General features: G+C 36.2%; 1 long non-coding RNA gene across 1 annotated transcript; it reads right to left on the reverse strand.

Moving 5' to 3' along the window:
- Positions 1-252: 252 nt before the first annotated feature.
- On the reverse strand, positions 253-1,698 carry LOC136213600 (uncharacterized). The gene is made up of 3 exons (XR_010680752.1): positions 1,480-1,698; positions 817-940; positions 253-527 (listed from the first exon to the last, which is right to left on the reverse strand). It is a non-coding gene; the product is annotated as an uncharacterized lncRNA (long non-coding RNA).
- Between the last annotated feature and the right edge of the window lie 24,654 nt (positions 1,699-26,352).

A 26,352-nucleotide genomic window follows, 5' to 3' on the forward strand; every position in this document is an offset into this window, starting at 1 on the left:
ACAAAGTTATCTCTTAATAATTGTTCATAATGTCACGTGATGCAACATGTCAAAATACCTCTAAAAAGTATTCTCACTACTTTCTTATTATTTTTTCTCCATATATAAATTTCAACAACGTATATAAATTTCAACAACTACAATAATAGATTAATTTTTTTATTCTACCACATATATGACAACACCAACCAGAATCATAAGAAACTTTTATTACTGTCTCACAACATCTTCTCAAAGTATTAAAAGTCCACCTTAATTTGATTCAGTTTGATGCGATGCAATAAAAAGAAAATAAATAAAAAAACCGAGCAATCTAATTTATTCAATTAAATCCAATAGAGTGATACATGATACATATTCTTAATTTCTGTTAGACCATTTTCTCAACTTTTTTTCATTGTAAGAACTTTGCCATTCGTGACATGGCATCAACACTTCAAGTTTCATAAGCCACGGACCAACAAAAATCTGGATATTTACAGTATCTTCAAAAGTTATCTCCAAAGGGGAATTCATATACAGTAAACCTGCCAAAAAAACACAAACCTTTTGAACATAAGAGTAAATCATTACAAAATCTAAAAATAAGTAAAGAGACTTTCAAAAAACGGTAAAATATTTTTAAAACTAATTTGTTAAAAACAGGAATGAAAAAATGTGACATGTTTAAATCGATCTAAATAACCGTGTATCTGTCAAAGGCTTCAATAGATTTAAAAGAAAGCAAACAAAATCATCCAAAAAACCACTATCTACCGACATAATATAACAAAGATAACAAATGAAATAATTTAAATATTTAAATATTTAAAATACCTCAGATTGAAGAACAGTAAAGGGAAATAAAAATGCAACAACCCAAAGCCATTGAATTGTCCGATCAAAGGCCCAACCAGCATCTACTCGGTTTCTTAAAATCACCAGTTATATCTAACAGAAACTGTTCAGAGATAGTTAAAAAAACAAACAGCAAAAACTCGTACAAAGGAAAAAAAAGTGAAGATAATCATGTAAATCCATACAAACATTTAAAAAATTATTGAAGAATTATTTAAGAAAAAAAAACATAGATTGAACAATTCCATGAAAAAAAACAAATTAAAAAATATCTCTAAAAATTTCATAACTCATATCAATACTTGTAGTTATGTAAAAAAATACAAGATTTAATACCAGAAAACATGAAAAATGGCTCAAATAAATCAATCGAAAGAATACATAACACCGCCTAAAAATTCCAAAGTCTTTTCCAAACATGTAATATTCGTTGCAAAATAAAAACAGTAAAAATATTTAATCACAATTGAGCAATAAAAAAAAGCTTTGAAAAAACTTAAAAAAAAATCAAAATCTCTACATCTCAACTTTGAAAATACTTAAAAATACTTAAAATCTTTACATCTCAAACCAAAACCTGTCAGTCTAAAAAAACGCCATAAAAATTCAATTAAAATCAAAAAAAATACTAACATTTCATACCATATAGAAAGAAATCGAATACTCCATACATTGATCCTAGATCAGTTTATATAAACCACGAAAATGGTTCGAAAATTAGGAGATGTATGTTGGAAGAAAAAAGAACTCAAATCGCAATTTGTAAGGATTGGCTATGAACTTTTTTAAAAGAAAAAAGGTATTATAACATGAAGAACAACATATTCTGGATTCTTTTATTACAATGACACTAAGCACAAAAATCTCTACACTCAGTTTAGACCCAATAACAATTACAGACCACATGCCATTATTTTTGTTTTCTACTAGACTTGTACTATTCATAGCCTCACACTTTTTCTATCATAATTAATAACCATCACATGCCATTCTTGACTTTCTTTTTCTTCCTTGGGTCATGTAAGCATACCTTCATTAATTATCTTTTTTTATTATTATTTTTATTTTATCCGAAATAATTAAGTTTAATTTATTATTATTTCAACATGCCCCCTTAAACTTAATTTTCCATGACTCCTAATTAGGCTCTCAATTGACGGAACGCATCATACTTTAATGGCTTCATGAATATATCTGCAATTTGATTTTGAGTCTTCACGTACTTCAATTTCACCTCTTTTTGCTCAATACACTCCCGAATAAAATGATACCTCGTATCAATGTGTTTGCTTCGATCATGAAACACGGGATTTTTCGCTAATGCCAGTGCAGACTTGTTATCGATAAAAATCTCTGTTGGATCATTTTGACTCATCTGAAATTCTTTTAGCAATTTCCGGAGCCAAATTGCATGACAGACATATGAGGTTGCAGCAACATATTCAGCTTCACAGGTTGACAGCGTCACAATTGCCTGCTTCTTCGAACTCCATGTAAATGCAGTATCACCCAGAAAAAATACAAAACCAGTTGTACTTTTTCGATCATCCTTGTCACCGGCCCAATCACTATCACAATATCCAACTAATTTGAAATCATCAGTTTTTGAATAAAGTAATCTCAAATTAGTTGTACCTTTCATGTAACGGAGAATTCTTTTTGCTACATTCCAATGTGACACTGTTGGGGCTTCCATGTATCGACTTACTAAGCCGACTGCATAGAGAATATCCGGTCTCGTACATGTCAAGTATCTGAGACTTCCGACCAAGCTTCGGAATAATGTCGAGTTGACTCTGTCTCCACCTTCATATTTAGTCAACTTGATTCCACATTCGACTGGCGTGCTGACAGAATTACAATTTTCCATCTTGAACTTCTTTAAGATCTCCTTTGCAAAACCACTTTGAGAAATAAGAATTCCGTCGTCATTTTGCTTCAGTTCAATGCCAAGATAATATGACATTAGACCAATGTCAGTCATCTCGAACTCATGAGCCATTGTCTTCTTGAACTCTTCAAACATCTTAGGATTGTTCCCTGTAAAAATGAGATCATCCACATACATACAAACAAGTAACATATCTCCATTTTTCACCTTTGCATATAGGGCATATTCATGTGGGCATTTGACAAAACCATTTTCTTGAAAATATTTGTCAATGCGACTGTTCTAGGCTCGTGGTGCTTGCTTAAGACCATAAAGTGCCTTTTTCAATTTTAGCACTTTATTTTCTTGACCTTTCACTACATACCCAGGTGGTTCCTGGATACAAATTTCCTCTTCTAAATATCCGTTGAGAAATGCGGATTTCACGTCCATTTGATGTATTCTCCACCCGTGTTGAGCAGCTAGAGAAATTACCAGTATGATACTCTCCATTCTGGCAATAGGAGCAAAAACTTCATTGTAGTCAATTTCGGGTCGTTGACTGAACCCTTTCGCCACCAGTCTTGCTTTATGTCGGACAATTTCACCGTTTGCATCTTTCTTTGCTTTGAACACCCATTTAACTCCAATGGGTTTTTGACCGACCGGAAGTGATGCCAGTTCCCATGTTTTATTTTTTTCGATCGAATGAATCTCCTCTTCCATGGCTTTTCTCCATTTTTCATCTTTCATTGCTTCTTCTGGATCTGTTGGTTCATCATTAACAAAATGACAATAAAGAGTTAATTCATTATCGAGATTTCTTATTACATCATAGAGATCTTTAATAGGTATGAATTTTTTAGGCTTTCCAGGCGGATGATCATCTGAAATGTCTTCATTGCTCGAGGACGAACTCGAACTGGATGAGCTTGCTGATATCAAACTGGTTGCTGGTGTTGTGGCTACGACTGTGGCTGGTTCTTCCTGATCATTGTCTTCATCCATGAAAGGATAAAAACAGTAGCTGTTTTCTTTTTCACCGGTCCAGTCCCAAACTGCTTCTTCATCAATGGTGACATCTCTACTGATGATGATTTTCTGAGTCTGAGGATCGAACATTTTGTACCCTTTGAAATGTTCTGGATAGCCCACAAACAAGTAGTTCTTGCTTTTATCATCTAGCTTCTTGCGTTCTTCACCCGGTACATGGACATGAGCAATACTGCCAAAAACACGCAAATGAGAAATACTGGGTTTTATTCCGCTCCATGCTTCTTATGGAGTTTGATCCCAAACACTGACAGTTGGCGATCTGTTCAACAGATAGACAACACAATCTACTGCTTCGGCCCATAACTCCTTCGACAAATTTTTGCTTTTTAACATGCTCCTCACCATGTTGAGCATCGTTCTGTTCTTTCTTTCGACTACGCCATTTTGTTGAGGTGATCTGGGGACTCAAAGGAAATGACGGATTCCATGCTTTTCACAAAATTGCTTGAAAGAGATGGACATGTATTCACCGCCTCTGTCTGATCTGAGTGCTTTAATAAAATGGCCACTTTCTTTCTCCAGTTGGACTTTGAATTTTTTAAATGTCTCAAAAACTTCTATTTTTTCCTTCAAAAAATGCACCCAAGTTTTTCTACTATAATCATTAATGAAAAGTAGAAAATATTTATTTTTACCTAGGGAATGTGGAGTGCTCGGTCCACACACATCTGTGTGAACTAGCTCAAGTGGCGCATTTGCTCCTGACATGGACTCCTTTGGAAAATTGGTTCTGAATTATTTTCCTACAAGACATCCTTGACACAGTTGATGAGGCTGGTCAATGTGAGGCAATCCGTTTACCATATGCTTCTGTCCCAACTGCTTCAGTCCTCCAAAATTGAGATGTCCGTACCGTAAATGCCAAAGCCAGGGAGGACTTTGCACACAAGCTTTCAAACATTTTATCACGTCCGTCTGAATGTTAATTGTGAACATTATGTTTCTCGCCATGGGTACTCGTGCAATCAGCTCCTTTTTCTCATTCAACAGGAGTAGTTTCCGATCCACCATGTGAACTTCATAATTTTTCTCCAGTAACTGTCCCAAACTCAAAATATTGCTTTTCATATTGGGAACATAATAAACATTATCAATAAACTGGTGAGCACCATTTTTTAGCCGAATAAGAATGGTTCCTTTGCCTGTAATAGGAACCTTAGAGGAATCTCCAAATACAATATTACCGCGAACGGATTCATAGAGCTCCACAAACATCTTCTTGTCACCACACATATGGTTACTTGCCGCATTGTCAAGATACCATATATTATTTTCGCGATTTTCTTCACCTTCGTAGGTAAGTAACACTGTGCCAGTTACTTCTTCCGCGTAGTGACCATACTTAGAGCAATTATAACATTGAATGTTGGACTTGTCGCGTCCTTCATTCGACCTCCAGTTTCCTCTTCCTTGACCGCGTCCTCGGCCTCTTCCTCTGCCTCTGGTGAATTGAGTGCCTCTGTCATTATTGCTGTTGCCATTTTCATTTCTGCCTTTACTTCTGCCACGTCCTCGTCCTCTACCATTTCCTCCTCGACCTCTTCCACGTCCTCTGCCAGACTGACTACTTTCGCCATTTTTAAACACAGTCTTCGTTGCTAAGACTTGTTTTGCGTAATCTTCTCTTCGTTTCTCAAACTTCTCCTCCCATGCTTGTAGTGACCCTACAACTTCATCAACGAACATTTCACTGATGTCTTTGGACTCCTCCATAGCCACCACTACGTAATCAAATTTTGGTAGTAGTGATCGCATAATTTGTTCAACAATTCTGGACTCTTCAATTTTTTCTCCATACTGCCGCATCTGATTTACGACAGATTTTACTCGGGATGAGTAATCACTAATGGTCTCCATCTCTTTTATCCTCATCGTCTCAAATTCTCCTCTCAGCATCTGCAAACGAACTTTTTTAACTTTCTCCTCCCCTTGAAGAGAAACTCGTAGGATTTCCCACGCTTGTTTGGCGGTGGTAGCTTCGGCTACTTTCTCGAACATTAATTCATCCAAACCTTGATGGATGAGAGTAAGCGCCTTTTGATTGCTTTTGCGATTTTTTTTGCAGAGTATATTTTTCTGCCTGTGACAACGCTGCCTCATTGGCTGGGACTACGTAGCCTTTTTCAACAATGTCCCAGACATCTTGACATCCGAGTAACGCCTTCATTCAAATACACCAACTTGAATAATTGGTTTTGGTGAGCTGAGGGTATTGATAAGGAAGTTTGAGACCATCAGACATTTTTGTAGGGTCTTTGGAACACTTGGTTTTTGAGACAGTATAATTATTTCTGCGGAAGACTGACTCCCGTAACGTGGCTCTGATACCACTTTGTTGGAAGAAAAAAGAACTCAAATTGCAATTTGTAAGGATTGGCTATGAAATTTTTTAAAAGAAAAAAGGTATTATAACATGAAGAACAACATATTCTGAATTCTTTTATTACAATGACACTAAGCACAAAAATCTCTGCACTCACCCACTCTTCTTATCATCCCTATATAGAAAAACAAAGACAAACTCTTATTTATAGAGTTTAAGTTTGGACCCAATAACAATTACAGACCACATGCCATTATTTTTGTTTTCTACTAGACTTGTACTATTCATAGTCTCACATTTTTTCTATCATAATTAATAACCATCACATGCCATTGTTGATTTTCTTTTTCTTCCTTGGGTCATGTAAGCATACCTTCATTATCTTTTTTTATTATTATTTTTATTTTATCCGAAATAATTAAGTTTAATTTATTATTATTTCAACAATGTATACCTTCCCTGTTTTGTCTAGCAATTCACCAGCTCTTTTTACTTCAGAGTCTAGCAATGGTACCTTCTTTTGATTTTCTGAAGCTACCATTGCAGATACAGTTAAAATCAATGATTTACAAACCATCACACTGTTTTCTTCTGCTTGACCATCAGTAATGTAACGTCCGCAAAAAATTTCATTAGACGTTTGGCCAGTATGTACCATATCTCTTGATATTCTATCCCTAAGAACGTAGACCCGCTCTGATACCATTAAATGTAACACCCCTTTTTAAGTACCGTCAATTTCTAGAACAATGGTAAATTTCATTTAATATACTAATAAAAGTAAAAGTGCAGATAAACTAGACTATTAGAAATAAAATCTTAAGAAGGACAACTCTACATACTGGCCGATCCATACGAGCGTCGCTAGTCTTTTATTCCTGAAAAGTGGTGGTGGCAAGGGGTGAGCTGCCGACTTAATAAGATAGTTAATTAAATACACAGTTCAACCACATGCGCATACAATAGTTTCGTGCATTTAACTTTATTAGTTATCAAGCAAACAAACCAATAATTGATAAATTACTATTAATTTATTTAAAGGGTCCTGCTTACTCTAGTATAGTAATACCCAATGGTTGTTTGGCCAATAAAATCATATCCTGGGATACCCTGTCGTAACAAATACCCGGTATCCCGTCTCATATCTCTAGGTACCCTGTCGTAACAAATACCCGGTACCTTAACACCCTGTCGTAACAAATACCCGGTGTTTATATTTCACGTGATCACAATATTCATTTTCATCAATTCAGTCGCAACCATTGAATATACTATCCTAGATAAGCTCTTATTCTTATAATGTTCCAGTCTTTCAGTTTATCCAAAGATTATCAACTATATCATAATCGATTTCCATTCTATCCGCAATAAGTCTCGGTCTAAAATTCATTCATGTCCTCACAACCATCAATATCAAATTCAATTCATTCGTGTCACCGTAGTCGTCATAAATATCAAGTATACATGTCAAACATATAAATCGAATCAATAAGCAATTAATACACCCAGTCAAATATAGCACCCAACATACAAGCACACATACTATATATTTAATTAATCACTTACACATATCAAATACGAAGATCGAACCAATAAACAATTTATCTCAACCAATCAACATGGCAACAAACATATAATGAAAGGTACTGTATATTTAATTAACTACTCACCTCTGTCAGAAAAAGCAAGTCTAACTAATCAGTTAATTCTCCACTTAATCTACACGTCGAGCTAATTTTTCACTTAATCTCACGTCGAGCTAATTCTTCACTTAATCTCACGTCCTGTGAATTTATTTGACACTATTTATTCAGATGCCTATATATCACATTCATTAATATCATAAATTATTTACAACGAAAAATCTATGTTAATTATATAACATTTTTAACTCAATGTACAACTATTGATTTTTGATGGAGGAAGGTAAATTATATATCATGCCCATTTATTTAATCAATTAGGCTCTTTAGCAGTATAATCAACTTCAAGGATTTTTTTTATAATAATAATATAAACCGAAACAGATAATACTAATTTTTCATTTGGGTTTCAAATTCCAAATTACAAGTTTAGTTGTAATCAAGTTCCAGAAACATAAAATTGTAAAAGACAAAAAGAGTGAATGTGAATTATAACAAAAGAGTTTAATAATTATGATTAATTATAAAATGACTCCATTCCAAAACTCAATTTTCAAGATAAATAAAATCAAAATCAATATCATAACAACTAAATTTTTAATAGCAAAAACAAAAATAAGAAGAGATTGTTTTTGTTCTAACCTTCAAATAGCCGTGAGAATTTATTCCATGAAGAAAACAGAATTCCCCACCCTAAAGTCTGACTGCGGCGGCATATATATGAAAATGCAGTTATCTCATTTTTTTTTGTTTTTATAGGGAGGTTTGGGTAGGGTTTAGGGTATTTTTGGAATCATTAAACCCTTAAACAACTTTTAAGATTCTTAAATAACTGTACCGTAAATACTTTTTTTATATAAATATGAAATTACATTTAAAAAATAATTAAATAATATAATAATTTTTGTCCCTCGAAATTAAATTATTTTATATATTTTTATACCAAATTTAATGAAACGTTATAATGCACGTACATTAATATTTATATGAATGATTTTTTTTTTTGCGGACGTTACAAGTAAGACTATCATACAATTCTGATATGAATCTTAAAAATTATGCACATAATTCATAGTTATTCTCCTTCCCACATTTTGTCCCCAAATTCCATGAAGTTACCGCAAACCAGTGTTGTTCTTCAAGAAGGACAAAACAACTGAAAAAAAATCAGAACAAGGAAACCACAAAAAAGTTCAAAAGTCTCTTCTTTGGATTTTAAATGTCCTTAAGGATTTTTTGTTTATCTTTCAAAACAAAAAAAACCAAAAGAAATAAAGCTCAAAAGTACATTCTTTGGATTTTAAATTCCCATTAACGGTATTTTGCTTATACACTCATATGAGAAGTAACTAAATCACTCATCCATATCTCATTGAAAAGCCAGAACCGGAATGAAACAATTGATTTGCAAGTTCCTGTAAGCAAAAAAAGACCAGCCCATCATCAGATCTAACAATAGAAAGTACATTCTTTGGATTTTAAATTCCCATTAACGGTATTTTGCTTATACACTCATATGAGAAGTAACTAAATCACTCATCCATATCTCATTGAAAAGCCAGAACCGGAATGAAACAATTGATTTGCAAGTTCCTGTAAGCAAAAAAGACCAGCCCATCATCAGATCTAACAATAGAAAAAAATTAATTAGCAAACATGAAACTGAACATGATAAAAGTGCATCAAATCAATAAAAAATAGCAAATCACAAAATCTACTACTACAAATGCTGCATATTATACCGCAGTTTAAAAAGCACCCATCCTCTATTAATAATGAATAAATAATTAAGTTTATTACTATTTTAACATGCCCCCGTAAACTTAATTTTTCGTGACTCCGAGTTGATCTCTCAAATGACTGAACACATCGTACTTCAGCGGTTCGTGAAAATATCTGCAATCTGATCTTGCATCTTCACGTACTTCAATGTCACCTCCTTTTGCTCAATGCACTTCCAAATAAAATGATATCTCGTGTCAATGTGTTTGCTCCGATCATGAAATACTGGATTTTTTGCAAGTGCCAATGCATATTTATTATCGATAAAACTTTCCGTATGTTCACATTCTTCCATCTGAAATTCCTTTAACAATCTTCGGAGCTATATTGCATGATAGACACATGATGTTGCAGCGACATATTCAGCTTCATAGGTAGATAACGTCACAATCGCCTGGTTTTTCTAACTCTACGTAAATGCAGTATCACCAAGAAAAAATACAAAACCAGTTGTACTTTTTCGGTCATCCTTGTCATCGGCCCAATCACTGTCACAGAATCCAACTAATTTGAAATCATCAGTTTTTGAATAAAGTAATCCCAAATTAGTTGTACCTTTCACGTAACGGAGAATTCTTTTTGCTGCATTCCAATGTGACACCGTTGGAGCTTCCATGTACCAACTTACTAAGCCGACTTCACAGAGAATATCTGGTCTCGTACATGTCAAGTATCTGAGACTTCCGATCAAGCTTCGGAATAATGTCGAGTCGACTCTGTCTCCACCTTCATCTTTTGTCAACTTGATTCCACATTCGACTGGCGTGTTGACAGAATTACAATTTTCCATCTTCAACTTCTTTAAGATCTCCTTTGCAAAACCACTTTGAGAAATAAAAATTCCTTCGTCATTCTGCCTCACTTCAATGCCAAGATAATATGACATTAAACCAATGCCAGTCATCTCAAACTCACGAGATTGTCTTCTTGAACTCTTCAAACATCTTAGGATTGTTCCCTGTAAAAATGAGATCATCCACATACAAACAAACTAGTAACATATCTCCATTTTTCACCTTTGCATACAGGGCATATTCATGTGGGAATTTGACAAAACCATTTTCTTGAAAATATTTGTCAATGCGGCTGTTCCAAGCTCGTGGTGCTTGCTTGAGACCGTAAAGTGCCTTTTTCAAATTTAGCACTTTATTTTCTTGACCTTTCACAATATCCCCAGGTGGTTGCTGGATATAAATTTCCTCTTCCAGATATCCGTTGAGAAATGTGGATTTCACGTCCATTTGATGGATTCTCCACTCGTGTTGAGCAGCTATAGAAATTACCAGTCTGATACTCTCCATTCTGGCAACAGGAGCAAAAACTTCATTATAGTCAATTTCGGGTCGTTGACTGAACCCTTTCGCCACCAATCTTGCTTTATGTCGGATAATTTCACCGTTTGCATATTTCTTTGCTTTGAACACCCATTTAACTCTAATGGGTTTTTGACCGACCGGAAGTGATGTCAGCTCCCATGTTTTATTTTTCTCAATCGAACGAATCTCCTCTTCCATGGCTTTTCTCCATTTTTCATCTTTCATTGCTTCTTCTGGATCTGTTGGTTCATCATTAACAAAATGACAATAAAGAGTTAATTCATCATTGCGATTTCTTGTTACATCATAGAGATCTTTAATAGGTATGAATTTTTTAGGCTTTCCGGGAGGATGTTCATCTGAACTGTCTTCATTACTCGAGGACAAACTCGAACTGGATGAGCTTGCTGATGTCGAACTGGTTGTTGGTGTTGTGGCTGCGACTATGGCTAGTTCTTCCTAATCATTGTCTTCATCCATAAAAGGATAAAAACTGTAGCTGTTTTCTTTTTCATCGGTACAGTCCCAAATTGCTTCTTCATCAATGGTGACATCTCTACTGATGATGATTTTCTGAGTCTGAGGATCGAACATTTTGTACCCTTTGGAATGTTCTGAATAGCCCACAAAAAAATATTTCTTGCTTTTATCATCTAGCTTCTTGCGTTCTTCATCTAGTACATGGACATGAGCAACACTTCCAAAAACACGCAAATGAGAAATACTGGGTTTTATTCCGCTCCATGCTTCTTCTGGAGTTTGATCCCAAACATTGACAGTTGGCGATCTGTTCAACAGGTAGATAGCACAGTCTACTGCTTCGGCCCATAACTCCTTGGGCAAATTTTTGCTTTTTAACATGCTCCTCACCATGTTGAGCACTGTTGTGTTCTTTCTTTCGACTATGCCATTTTGCTGAGGTGATCTGGGGACTGAAAGGAAATGACGGATTCCATGATCTTCACAAAATTGCTTGAAAGAGATGGACATGTATTCACCGCCTCTATCTGATCTGAGTGCCTTAATAAAATGACCACTTTCTTTCTCCACTTGGACTTTGAAGTTTTTAAATGTCTCAAAAACTTCTGTTTTTTCCTTCAAAAAATACACCCAAGTTTTTCTACTATAATCATCAATGAAAAGTAGAAAATATTTATTTTTACCCAAGGACTGTGGAGTGATCGGTCCACACACATCTGTGTGAACTAGATTAAGCGGCACCTTTGCTCTTGACATGGACTCCTTTGGAAAACTGGTTCTGAATTGTTTTCCAACAAGACATCCTTCACACAGTTGATTAGGTTGGTCAATGTGAGGCAATCCGTTTACCATCTGCTTCTGTCCCAATAGCTTTAGTCCTCTAAAATTGAGATGCCCGTACCGTAAATGCCAAAGCCAGGGAGGACTTTGCACACAAGCTTTCAAACATTTGGCCACATCTATCTGAATGTTAATTGTGAACATTTTGTTTTTCGCCATGGGTACTCGTGCAGTCAGCTCCTTTTTTTCATTCAACAGGAGTAGTTTTCGGTCCACCATGTGAACTTCATAATTTTTTTCCAGTAACTGTCCCAAACTTAAAATATTGCTTTTCATGTTAGGAACATAATAAACATTATCAATAAATTGGTGAGTGCCATTTTTGAGCCGAATAAGAATGGTTCTTTTGCCTGTAATAGGAACCTTGGAGGAATCTCCAAATACAACATTACTGCGAACAGATTCATAGAGCTCCACGAACATCTTTTTGTCACCACACATATGGTTACTTGCAGCATTGTCAAGATACCATATATTATTTTCACGATTTTTTTCACCTTCGTAGGTAAGTAACACTGTGCCAGTTACTTCCTCATCTTGAATATTATTGGCAGTCTCCTCTACCTCCTTAGCATGACTCCAACATTCTACTGCATAGTGACCATACTTGGAGCAATTATAACATTGAATGTTGGACTTGTCGCGTCCTTCATTCTGCCTCCAGTTTCCTCTTCCTTGACCGCGTCCTCGGCCTCTTCCTCTGCCTATAGTGAATTAAGTGCTTCTGTCATTGTTGTTGTTGTCGTTTTCATTTCTGCCTTGACTTCTTCCACGTCCTCGTCCTCTACCATTTCCTCCTCGACCTCTTTCGCGTCCTCTGCCGGACTGACTACTTTGGCCATTTTTAAACACAGTCTTTGTTGCTAAGACTTGTTATGCAGAGTCTTCTCTTTGTTTCTGAAACCGCTCCTCGCGTGCTTGTAATGACCCTACAACTTCATCAACTGACATTTCGCTGATGTCTCTAGACTCCTCCATAGCCACCACTACATAATCAACAATTATGGACTCTTCAATTTTTTCTCCATACTACCGCATCTGATTTACGATAGATTTTACTCGAGATGAGTAATCACTGATGGCCTCCGTCTCTTTCATCCCCATCGTCTCGATTTCTCCTCTCAGCATCTGCAAACGAACTTTTTTAACTTTCTGCTCCCCTTAAAGAGAAACTCGTAGGATTTCCCACGCTTGTTTGGCGTTGTAGCTTCGGCTACTTTCTCGAACATTAATTCATCCAAACCTTGATAGATGAGAGTAAGAGCCTTTTGATCGCTTTTGCGATTTTTTTGCAGAGTATCTTTTTCTGCATGTGACAACGCTGCCTCGTTGGCCGGGACTACGTAGCCTTTTTCAACAATGTCCTAGACATCTTGACATCCGAGTAACGCCTTCATTCGAATACACCAACTTGAATAATTGGTTTTGGTGAGCTGAGGGTATTGATAAGGAAGTTTGAGACCGTCTGACATTTTTATAGGGTCTTTAGAACACTTGGATTTGAGACAATAAAATTATTTTTGCGGGAGACTCACTCTCGTAACGTGGCTCTAATACCACTTTGTTGCAAAAAAGAGACTGAATAAGCAATTATTTTTGGAGGACTAAATTTGTTTACTAAATATAAAATGATAAATGGATACAAATAACCTCACACTAGCTTCTTCTCTCTGAAACTCCCACTTTCTATTATTTTCCTATGCCACAAAAAAAACTATGAATAAACTCTATTTATAGAGTTAGATATTTCCGGACAATAATTACTAGCCCATGCTAACGTTTTGTTTTTACTTGAACATTAATTGTAGCCTCCATTTTCATATCTCCAACTACAATCCCATACTTTGTTTGATTTTTTTTCTTGCACTCATTAATGACTTATGACTTTTTTATTTTTTATTTTTTTTATTTTTTTATTTTATTTTAAATAATTAAGTTTCTATGAGTGTTTTACGTTTCCACAACTCTCTTAATCGCTGTTTGCAGCCTTCCTGACCTTACTGCCGATCACATTCCCACCCATTTATCCCACTAATTATCTTCTCTGCCATTGCTGCAAGCTACCTTGTTGTTGTTTATCCATGGAAAATCATATGGTCAACCTCCAGATTAATGACGACGAGTTCGATGGACTGGATTTGGGGAGAGGAGCGAATTGTAATGCTGATATATACCGACACTAGATTACGATTGGTTGGACGTTTTATTACTGATAAAACAGTAAACTACAATGCAATGAAACTCAAGATGGCCAATCTGTGGAGGCCAGGATGGGGAGTTACTATTGAGGAATTGTCTAAAAATTTCTTTTCCTTCAAATTTTTTCATGTTGCTGACAAGGAACGCATATTGGCTGGAGGCCCGTGGTCTTTTGACAATCAATTACTTGTTATGGAGGTATGGAACCAGAATTCAAACCCTGAATTAGTGCAATTACAGTTTATGAACATATGGGTTCAGGTCATGTCAGAACATGTTGGAAAACAAATAGGGAATTTCATTGGAAGTTATGTGGAATATGATCCCCAGAACGACTCAATGTTTAGCAGACAGTTCATGAGGATTCGTGTCCGCATTGATGTACGAAAACCATTAAAACGGGTGAAGAAGATTATTAGGTCCTAAGACACATGGACTTTCATATCCTTCAAATATGAAAGGCTTGGTTTGTTTTGTTATCTGTGCGGTCTATTGGGCCATTCTGAACACTTCTGTGAACGAATTTTTGAACCAGGTGCTAAGGACTTGAAAAAGGAATGGGGCGAGTGGCTCAAAGCTTCGATACGTCGAGGAGGGGATCAAATGGGGTCTAAATGGCTGAGAGCAGCAAGCAGCAGTAGGCAAGTCGTGAATCCAGTGGGTGGCGGGAGATCAGGATTTGAAAATGCAAACCAGCTACGGGCTCGATACGCTACTAATGCAACATGAAGTAGTGCTGCAGAAGGCAGTGGACCAGAGGTTCAAATTGGCTCTGTCTCGTGGGTAATTTCCAATTTAAACGGCAAATCTGTATCACACTCAGTTCAACAACCGGGAGAATCAGATTTAAAAGGAACAGAACAGGATGGTGGGGATGTGGAAATGATTAATGACGAAGAAGAGGGTATGGAATTCACTGATGACAGAAAAAGACGAAGGGAGGAGTCGAGGATCAGATTGGAGCAGGCTGAGGATGTCATTCCTGGCACTACTGAGGAGCTATTTTCTAAGAATATACCAAAAGAGGTCATTTCTAAAATTGATGCGACAATTTCTATCACTTTTGAAGCGGCGCGACCTGGAGCTTAGGTCCGCCGACCCCAATGAGTTGCCTCAGTTGGAATTGTCGGGGGTTGGGGAATACCCGGGAAATTCGAAGTCTTTTGGAGCTGGTAAACGCTCATTCCCCATCTGTCATTATACTTATAGAAACTTTATGTGATAAGAAGAGGGTTGAGTGGGAGAAAAGCAGATTGAGATACGAAGGTTGTTTTGCGATTTGCAGTAGGGGGCATAGTGGGGGCCTAGCAGTTTTATGGAAAAATATAAACGAAGTTACAATTGCAAGTTACTCTGATCACCATGTGGAAGCTCAGATCACGGACCATGGCAGAGGAGACTGGAGGCTCATTGGGTTTTACGGCTATGCAAACCGAGCTGAACAGGGACTATCGTGGAATCTGCTTAAACATTTAGCAGTATCCTCAATTCTACCATCAGTCTTTATCGGTGATTTTAACTATATTCTGCATCCATCAGAAAAACAAGGAGGGCCACAATACCCGGCTAACCTTATGAAGCACTTTATGGATACAGTTGATCATTGCAATCTCCTGGAAATATCGGCAACAAGGGATCCTTTTACATGGGAAAGAGGAAGAGGCACGACAGGATGGGTTCGCGAGAAATTAGACCGGGCATTCTGTTCGACTTCGTGGGCATCTCGTTTTTAAGAGCACAAATTGAATAACCTGATATCAGCATATTCAGACCATAGCCTGTTGGGGTTTAGTGTCCTATAAACAATTGTTCTAGGATACAAACTTAATGTAAATGAATTGTTCTTTATATCATTTGTTTTAATGAGATATATGTTGTATAACTATATAAAGGCAATCCCTTTTAAGCACTAAATAAAGTCTAATAAAAGGAAATCCGTAAGTTTGTTTTAAAGTGATTATAAAGTGTTCATACAAGCATGAAGTGAGACAAAACTTTATAATAAACTAATAAACTTAAAACCACCCCAAGTCAAGTGATATGTTTAGGATTGATATATCACTGTTGAGACTTGCATGTAACAATGTCTTCTGTCCGACAGAAAGCTGATCTCACAAGCTTCATATATACAGATATCTGGACAGTTATATGGATCCGATGAAAAGTAGTTCATTAGGATTGGGGACCCGACTTGAGATAACAGGATGGGTAGATTCATCCTTGTCACCTGTTCATCTCATTGGTATTAATAGGTGTAAATAATCCTCAGACTCAAAGGAATGTTAATTGGTATTCTGGATTACGAAATGTGACGCTTTGACTCTGGTGTAACACGATCCTTAACAGAGATGACTCTGGGGTGTGAACAGCAGACGTTGGGTATCACAGGAAGTGATTGCGGGATCGTTATATATTGGATTGAGCATTTATCACTCCCGATAAATGGGAGATATGTCCATGGATCGCTTGTGGAAGACTCGACTCTAAATCCTTGCAAGGTGATAGCTTAAGACTTGAAATACAGATTTCACTTAACCTTTCTTTTTGAGTTGACTCGGCCTGTACAAGTAAAACGAACGTCTCGCTATATGTGACTTGACATTACCCATAGTCATAAGATTCAGTTCAAGGACGTAGTTGATAAAGGATCGAATTATACCGTAACTAATACTGAAAGGTCAACGACAGAATCAACCTGTCTTCTTATAGCTCTAGGGGAATGATTACGGACTTCCTAATCACATACTCTGTACATCATTCCGTTATGCAAAGATTAAATATAATTCTTTGAAAATTAATTTTAATAGTTGCATACGGCTAGAAGCAATAAGAACCTAATGGGTCACACATAAGACTTGGAACCCAAAAGAGAGACAGATGTTAATTAATTGATGGAAGCCCAACTGAGCCCAGTAAGGCCCAATAATAGAGGGGGTCGAAATTTATGTATGTAAATACATAAATAATCAATTTGATTTTATCTATTCTAATTAGATTAGGATTATGAATTAAATTAATTAAAGGATAAATAAGTTAGGAGTTTTAATTAGATTAAATTACTCCTATTATTATCCAATAAGGTTATTATTATTATCCTTTATATATTAGATATATTAATGGATAATAATTATGAATCCTATTCCGAATAGAATTCTTATTTCAATAACCTAATTCTATCTAACTAGGGATTAGATACAAGAGATTATAAATAACCCCTCATATAGGATTTTCGAAATCCACTAAGGAAATCCCTACTGGAATTTTCGAAATACACAGTGCAACCGGGAGAGAGAATTTCGACACCCCTTGTTGAGGATGAAACAATCCACCACTTCCTACCGATTCAATTGATTTCATCTTTCTTTCTTTATCCTTGATCTTGTGTTGATTAATTAGAGGCAATCTATTTTGGTTGCTATTCAACGGTTGATTCTAACTTGATCTTATATTTGTTTTGTTCTGTGCTCGGGAACTCGAAGTAAGAGTTGTGGGCACTTCGTTTGCAACGGTAGATAGAACATCTAAAAGGTATTTCTTCTTATCCCTCTTTATATGAAATAATAGTTAACGGATCTTATGGTTTATGGAAATAGGTTAAAAATTTTATATTTCCGCTGCTACACGTTAGCCTATTTTTCCTACATAGCCCATTGCTACTAAACTTCTCATTTCATCCTAAACATACCAGAAAATGGAAATTCAAATTTGATATAGCCTGGTTACTTGAGGAGGAATTCCATAGGGTGTTTTGCGATAGCTGGGCAGCTGGGAGAGATAAGTCCGTTACGACGCGTTTGATGTCCTCTGCATCGACGATGGATGAATGGGGTCGAATTTTTATGAGTCGTTTTACGAGACGAATTGCCAGATGCAGGGCCGAATTAGAAAAAATCAGTAACAGCACCCGACAAGCTGATGTTGATCGTGTTTTGGCACTAAAAACTCAACTCGAGCAGCTCCTATTTCAGGAAGAGAGATCCTTAAGGCAACGCGCTAAGATCTTTTGGATGAAGAGTGGCGATTGCAACTCAAATTTTTTTCATGCATGTATTCGTAGCCGGAGGAGCCGGAATTTTATCAAAAGACTCCGGGACAGTAATGGGAGTCTTATTGAAAATCAGAATGATCTCAGGCATCTGATTAAAAACTATTTTGCTGATGTTTTCAAGGCCAGCTCAAATAATGATCTTAGTGTCGTATCAGTATTAAACCAAGTGATAACATCAGAGATGAATGACAATCTAATATTTTCAAGACAGCACTGTTTCAAATGCAAGCGGATAAGGCACCTGGGCCCGATGGGCTAAATCCAGGTTTTTATCAGCATTTCTAGAGCCTAATTGGGCCTGACATATGTGTTGCTTGCTCTGGTTGGATATATAGGTCTGAATTCCCAGCAAATCTGAACGATACAGTAATTGCACTCATTCCAAAATGTGATAAGCCCGAATGGCTAAAAGACTTGCGCCCTATTGCCCTGTGCAATGTACTATATAAAATCATTGCTAAGGCTCTTGCTAATCAGTTAAAACAGGTTCTTCCATATATTATTTCTGAGAGTCAGTCAGCTTTCATTCCTGGTCGATCAATCATGGATAATGTTCTGGTGGCTTTTGAGTCTCTACACTTTATGAAGCGGAAGAACAGAGGAGCTACAGGCAACGTGGCACTGAAAATTGACATCAGCTAGGCATATGACCGTGTTGATTGGGGATTCTTACAAGCAGTACTGAATAGGCTGGGCTTTCACGAGACTTGGGTAGCATGGATCATGCTACGTGTAATGACAGTGACATATTCAGTGGCCGTGAATGGCAAAGTGACTGAGCAATTCACACCTGGACGAGGGCTGAGGCAGGGTGATCCTCTATCCCCGTACCTATTCATACTATGCACTGAAGTGTTCTCCAGACTATTACATCGTGATGAAACTGAAGGCCTTTTTCAGGGTTGTCGAATTAAGGCTAGAGCCCCCTCTGTATCCCACCTATTGTTTGCTGATGACTCATTCCTGTTCTTTAATGCTTCTCTGGAGGAAAGCAAGGTAATCCTGGATATTCTATACACATATGAGAGAGCTTCTAGACAAGCTATTAATCTTCAAAAGTCTGGTATTTTCTTCAGCCCCAATGTATCAAGACAAATGCAACATGCTATACAAAACCTTTTACAAGTCGACTCCCCTCTAGACACTAGTAAATATTTGGGCTTTCCCTCCTTGGTGGGTTGCTCTAAAGCCTCTATTTTCATCTTTCTAAAGGATCGATTGAAGAAAAGGCTTGCTAACTGGGGATCCAAGTTGCTATCCAGCGCAGGTAGAGATGTCCTGATTCAAACAGTAGCTCAAGCTCTCCCCACATATTGTATGAGTGCTTTCCCGCTTCCAAGGTGTCTGTGTGATCAACTTCAGAGGATGATGAAATCTTTCTGGTGGGGAATGAAAGGTAATGGGAAGAAAGGTATTCATTGGTTCGCTTGGAACCGGCTCTGTAAGCAGAAAAGATGCGGAGGTCTAGGATACAGGGAGCTTCGGTCCTTCAACCTCTCTCTGCTTGGTAAACAAGGTTGGAATTTTATCAATAACCCCGATGCTTTGGTAAGTCATTTGTTCAAAGCAGTATATTTTTCGGAAGGTAACTTCCTCAATTTCAAACTGGGCACTAATCCCAGTTATGTTTGGAGTAGCATTTGGGGTTCAAGAGAGGTTCTTCGGCTAGGTATGAGATGGAGGATTGGGGATGGAAAAAGTATCCGAATCTGGCAGGACCCATGCTGACGCACGATGGAAATTTCATACCCACACCAGGTGGCGACATAAATTTAGTTCGTGGGAGGGTCTTAGATTTGTTTATACAGGGGGTGGCGGATGGGATCGGGAGAAGGTGAATGGTCTGTTCATAAGGGAGGAGGTTGAAGTTATACAGACTATGGTGGTCCCAAGACAAAAGCGAACAAATAGTTTAATTTGGAATTTTTCCAAGGATGGACGGTACTCCTCTAAATCGGGATATCGAGCCCTAGAGCAGTCTAGACAACCGCAATTGAAGATTCAGGGATGGGAGGAAATGTGGCAGCTTTGCATTCCGCCGAAGATTAAAATCTTCCTACGGAAAACGGTAACCAATTGTCTGCCCACTAGACTCAATTTACACTCGAGAAAGTTAAATGTCCCCCTGAACTGCTTATTATGCTCTGGTGAAATCGAATTCATATGGCATTTGTTTTTGGAATGTCCATTTGCAATGGCTTGTTTGCAGAAGGCTGGTTTATCTCCACCATGGGACAGTACATTGGAATTCCAAGAATTCTTCCTTTAACTATGTAAGCATTCATTTGAGGATTGGTTATGCAAGGCTTCGGTTTTGCTATGGATTATTTGGGGTCAGAAAAATGCAATGCTATGGATCGGGAAACACGATTTGCCTAAGGTTGCTGTCTCGCTTGGGCTTAATTTCTTTTCTGAATGGAAGTTGCAGCAGAACACTCCAACGATACGGACGGAACATCAGCAATCTGGAGTTTTTCAATGGACTAAACCGCCCCCTGGCAGGCTGGCTTGCAACGTAGACGCTACCGTCTTCAGCTCCTGCGGATCGTATGGGTGGGGAGCAATTATCCGAGACGAAGCTGAACATTTGTAGCGTGTAGGAGCAGCTCGGCCACAGGCTCGCATCCGGTTAAACTTCTCGAAGCTCTGGCTCTACTTGAAGGAATGTACTGGGCCCAGCAGATGAACTTCACAAACATTGATTTCGCCACTGACTCAAAAACAGTAGCGGACGCAGTAGGAGCCTCGACGCAGGATCTCTCTGAATTCGGAAGCACCATTTTGGATTGTCCACAATTTCTATTAAGTCAACCTGATTATCAGGTTTCTTTATGTCCTAGATTAGCGAATGGAGCAACTCATACTTTAGCTAGGAATGCCCTTTCTAATGCTAATCCGTTTATTTCTTTAGTTTGTCCGAGTTTCTTGGAGTTTGTACTTCTGAAAGACAGTTCTTCTTCTTAATAAAGCTCTGAGTTTTTCTCTTAAAAAAAATAATTAAGTTTATTATTATTTTAACACATATAAAGAGGAGAGGGTAAATATTTTTGCCCATTAATTAAAATTTTTATTTTTTCTTAATGAAGTATTAAGTCCACTAAGTAAAAAAAGCGTTTTATAATTAATATATATGAAATTAGTTCTATTAATTAGAATCATTATGCTCAATATTTGAGAATTGAAGAGATTCAAATAATAATATTTTTTTTAATTAATATAACATGGATAAGGTAGCGAGAGGTATAGAACCTGGGTAACGACAGAAATGGATCTAAACGATGAAAATGTGACAACTATTGTTTAATAAAAATAAAACAACAACACAATTGAGAACAAAAATAACTATAACATATGAAAAAATCGAATAATTACCTTGAGAAATGTAAGAATTTCTTGTAATTTTGGGCACTTTTGTGTTTTCCGATTTTAGTTATCCATGCATCTTCTACTTCTCTCGGATCTCTTCAATTGGAGATATCAGTTTGAAAAAAAAAAACAAATAAAATAGAAGACATGGATAAGGTACCGGGAGGCATAGAACATGGGTAACATCAGAAATGGATCTGAAAGATGAAACTATAACAACTATTGTTTAATAAAAATAAAATAACAACGCAATTGGGAACAAAATAACTACAACATATGAAAAAATATAATTACCTTCAAAAATTTAATACTATCTATCATGACCAATGCATATAATGGTGTAATACTTTCTATTATGCTTTATATAGAAGTTTATTTGTGACTTTTTGATTTCCTTTGCTTTGTGTTTTTTCATCTTCCTGTAACTCTTACTTTCTTTTATTATTTTAATATATTATAAATATAAATATGTTATTTTTAATTAATTAAATCTTTTTAATCTTGATTTTTTACTACGTTGACAACTCATTAAAAAGGCTTCTAAAACACTTCTCCTAATTTCTCTCTGCTTCCGCTATCATATATAGTATAGATTCTCGATGCTTTTATCTAATTAAACTCTAATCGCCTTTTATTTTCGAGGAGAAAATGGGTTAAATGCACTATAGGTCACTAAAGTTATACAATTATCTTAAAATGGTCACTCAACTTCAATTTGTCTTAATAAAATTATTTAACTTTGAGTTTTGTCTCAATTAGACCACTCCGCTAATTTTAGTGGTTAAAGACATCGAAATAATCACATGGGTGACATGTCAACTTAGATCTCTGATCGAAACGAAACGTGACATCCACGTATGCGTCACCTAACATTCAAAATATAGTTTTTTTTCTTCATAAAAATAACCAATGCGTTGCTATCACATTTTGTTTCAATGGTTTTTAACCATTTTAATTGGGGATAGATAGTTGACATGTCATTAATGTTATTATTTCGATGTTTTTTAACCACTGAAATCGACAGAGTGATCTAATTAAGACAAAACTCAAAGTTTAGTAATTTTATTGAAATAAAATGAAGTTAAATGACCATTTTAAGACAACCATATAAGTTCAGTGATCAATGATACATTTAATCCGGCTAAAAAGATAAAGTCTGTGTTCTGTTTTTTCGGCTCTCATATTCATAATTTTATTCCTATTTAATAAAACCTGACAAGTCCAAGCCCAGCCCAAGCCCACACTAATTAGAGTCGGGTTCGGGCGAGCTCGGGCCTAAAAAAAGGAATCCCAAGCCCGCAGGCTCAAGCCCATATCTATATTAAAAAAATTTCAATTAAAATGAAATACTAACTTTTTTTTAATAAAAAATAATAAACATAATAGTTAATAAATCTTAAAAAATTATAATAAACTAATAGTTAATTTCGAAATAAAATTACAGCATTTAGGGGAAATGCTTGGAGAGTATATATATGAGGGTAAATAAATATTATATATAATTTATAAATATATATATAGAAAACGGGCAGGACCGGGCCATGCCCGACGGATATTTATATAGCCCAAGCCCGCTCATTTTCTAGACGGGTTTTTTCGGATTTGGGTTGGATCGGACCTGACACCAATTTTATGTGTTCAGGCCCGGCTAAAACAATTTTAATATATATTTTCATGTTGTTTTCAACTTATCCATACTTTTTTTTTATATATTTGTACCTTGAGTTTCAGCACTAATTGTTTTTTTTAATAAACTCAGCACTAATTGTTAATACAGTATAAATTATTAGATTTATAGTTATTTTATTTTAAATTTTTCATTTTATGGTCTTTATTTCTTTTTTTGTTTTATTTCTTTTTACTCTAATATGAATATATATACTCCTCCATTTCAAATGAATGGTCACATTTGATCAAATTTGCTTATTTCATATTATTTATCAAATTTAAACCCTGTTTGACAAATAGCTATTAATTATTAACTGATTACATTATTGGTTAGCTGGTTGTGTTAACTTGTTTGGTAAAAGTTAACTGATTGCTAATAACTGTTTGTATAAAATGACAAATAATGACATTGTAAAGCCTTTATTTGGGGTTAAAGGATATTATTTATAAGAGTAAAAATGTCATTCAAAAGAGATGAAGAATAAGTTAATTGAAAATGCTCATAAAATCAGCTTTTCAAAATTAGCTTTTAAATCTAATAAATTCTTTTAAACATATATTCACCAACCACCACTATTATAGGTTTGATTACTCAAAACCTCTAAAACGGCTCAAACTAAGGATGTAAACAAGCCAAACCGAGGCCGAACAGGGGCAGACTCGGCTCAACTCGAAAAGTTCAGAGATTGGACTCGGCTCGAACTCGAAGCTCGTCGAGCCTGGAATTTTGGAGCTCGACTCGAGCTTGATATAAGTTCGACCCGAGCTCAATATATGTTCGACTCGAGCTCGAAGCTCATGAGTGGTTTGTTTTAAATTTTTTTAAACAGTTTTGAATATATTGGTAGATAATCTGTAAATTCCACTGTAAACCCTCATCGAGGTCTGTGGTTTGCCCTGACCTTGGGAGTGGGTAGACCTACCCTTACCCAGGGCCGTCTTAAACATTGTTGGGGCCCTGTGCTAAATGAAAAAAAAAAATTAGATCTTATTTATTAAAAAAAATACTTTCATATAATAATAATGTTTCTACAAAATGAAACACCAAAATACTTCTAACTTGATTTTTAACATGCTAAATATGATAAAAATAATTAAATTAGATATTGTATAATAATAATAATAATAAAAACTAGGCCCCTTAAGACTCTTAGAGCGTTAATTTTCTGGATACATTAAAATTCACTTAATTTTGCACATAATAATTATTAATAATAATTTATTTAAATTTGTATAATAAAAAAATTGGGCCCTCTTAAATTTGGGGCCATGTGCGAAAAAACTCATTGTACACCTGTTGGTCGCTTATAACGTAACAAGTTAGTTCCAAGGGGGGGGGGGGAGATAGGAACTATTTAAAATTTTGATACGTTAAGGCTGACTCCTTTTTACAATGAAAAGGATTACACAGCGCGCTGAGTGAATTTAAGACACTAGCTTAGTCAACTTGTGACTAAGTCAGCTTCTTTCCTTGAGTCAGGAGATAACACTTGAGTCTATTCCTGAACTCAGATACTCAATGCACACAACTCAGCGTGACCTCTTTACTTAGTCAGTTTTCGAGCAAGCAAAATATATCAAAGGAGTTTAAAGGTTAGAAAGATATTACTCAGCAGATTTATCCAGGTTCGGCCTCTATGCCTACGTCCTGTCCCCGGAACACGTTCCAAGCTTTCGAATTCTCTACTGAGCTCTTTAAAGGTAGAGCACCAAACCTTTTACAACTAGAAGCTGAGTATAACAAGAGTACCTTCCTCTATACCTCTACTCACTCCTATTCTACCGCTGAGTACTATAACCGAGTACTCAACCTCTCCTTTCTATACTTCTAGAAATGATAATGAGATTGTCCTAAACAACAATTGCTAAGACACTTTAGATGATTGGAAATCACTCTAGACTTTTACACAATAATATGAAAATTGGTGTAAGGTATTTGCTTTGCTTTTTCTCACAGAATCTTCGAGTATAAAATTGGTCAGCGTTTTGACAATTTGAAGTTCTGTGTTAATTGAAGCATATCGATGGCCTTTATATAGTGACACTTGAGGCACCTGGTCATTTCGAATTTCGAAATAACCGTTGGAGGGAAACGGCTTCCTGTCGTTGTCACTCTGGGCGTGCTCAATGTCGTTGGCCAATAGAATTCTTGCATCTTCTGTCTTAGTCAGTCTTCAGCAGAATGTTTCGCCATTTATGGAAAAGTCCACGAGACAGTTTTCTGCGCCTTCTGATCTTTTCCCAAAGTAGAAATACTTTGTCTGGAAGTTGAACATTCTCTGCCGCTGTCTAGACTGCTTTGTCGTCCAACTCAGCAGCTTCGTCTTGAAGCTTTTGCCACGAAGGCTTCTCGATCCTTCTCTTGCGGAGTCGTCATTTTGGTTGATACGGCTTCGTTTTGAACTTCTAAGCCGAATGGTGTTGATGTGTTGACTTGGGCTTGACTTCCACTTTATGGGCCTTTGGCGTTTTAATCTCAATGTCTTATACACAATTAAACTCAACATTGAACAAACACATTAGTGTAAATTAATCAAAGCATTATAAATTTAATATGTTAGAATATTTTTATCATAACTTAAATAATTTTGTCAAATCAAAATCATGTGGAAAGGTGTTTCAACAAACTCCCCCATTTTGATGTTGGCAAAAATATTCAGTCGAAGAACTTAGTGTTGAGCTCCCCCATGATGGTTGACCTATTTTATTAAATAACTCCCCCGTAAGGGTTGAGCTACCGACTTAGTTTTAATCAAAACATTTCAAGGTTTAATTGAGTAAGTCTAAGGTCAGTTTTCAGAGATAGGTCAGCTCATGGAACATATTCTATTTAACTCAGTTTTACGCGGAAGGTTTAAATATCAGAGAGCGCTGAGTAAAGGTCAACATGCATGATTAACACAGCAAACATATCATCAATTGGT

Source organism: Euphorbia lathyris, chromosome 1 (genome assembly GCF_963576675.1).
Source record: "Euphorbia lathyris chromosome 1, ddEupLath1.1, whole genome shotgun sequence".
In the NCBI taxonomy this organism is placed as follows: domain Eukaryota; kingdom Viridiplantae; phylum Streptophyta; class Magnoliopsida; order Malpighiales; family Euphorbiaceae; genus Euphorbia; species Euphorbia lathyris.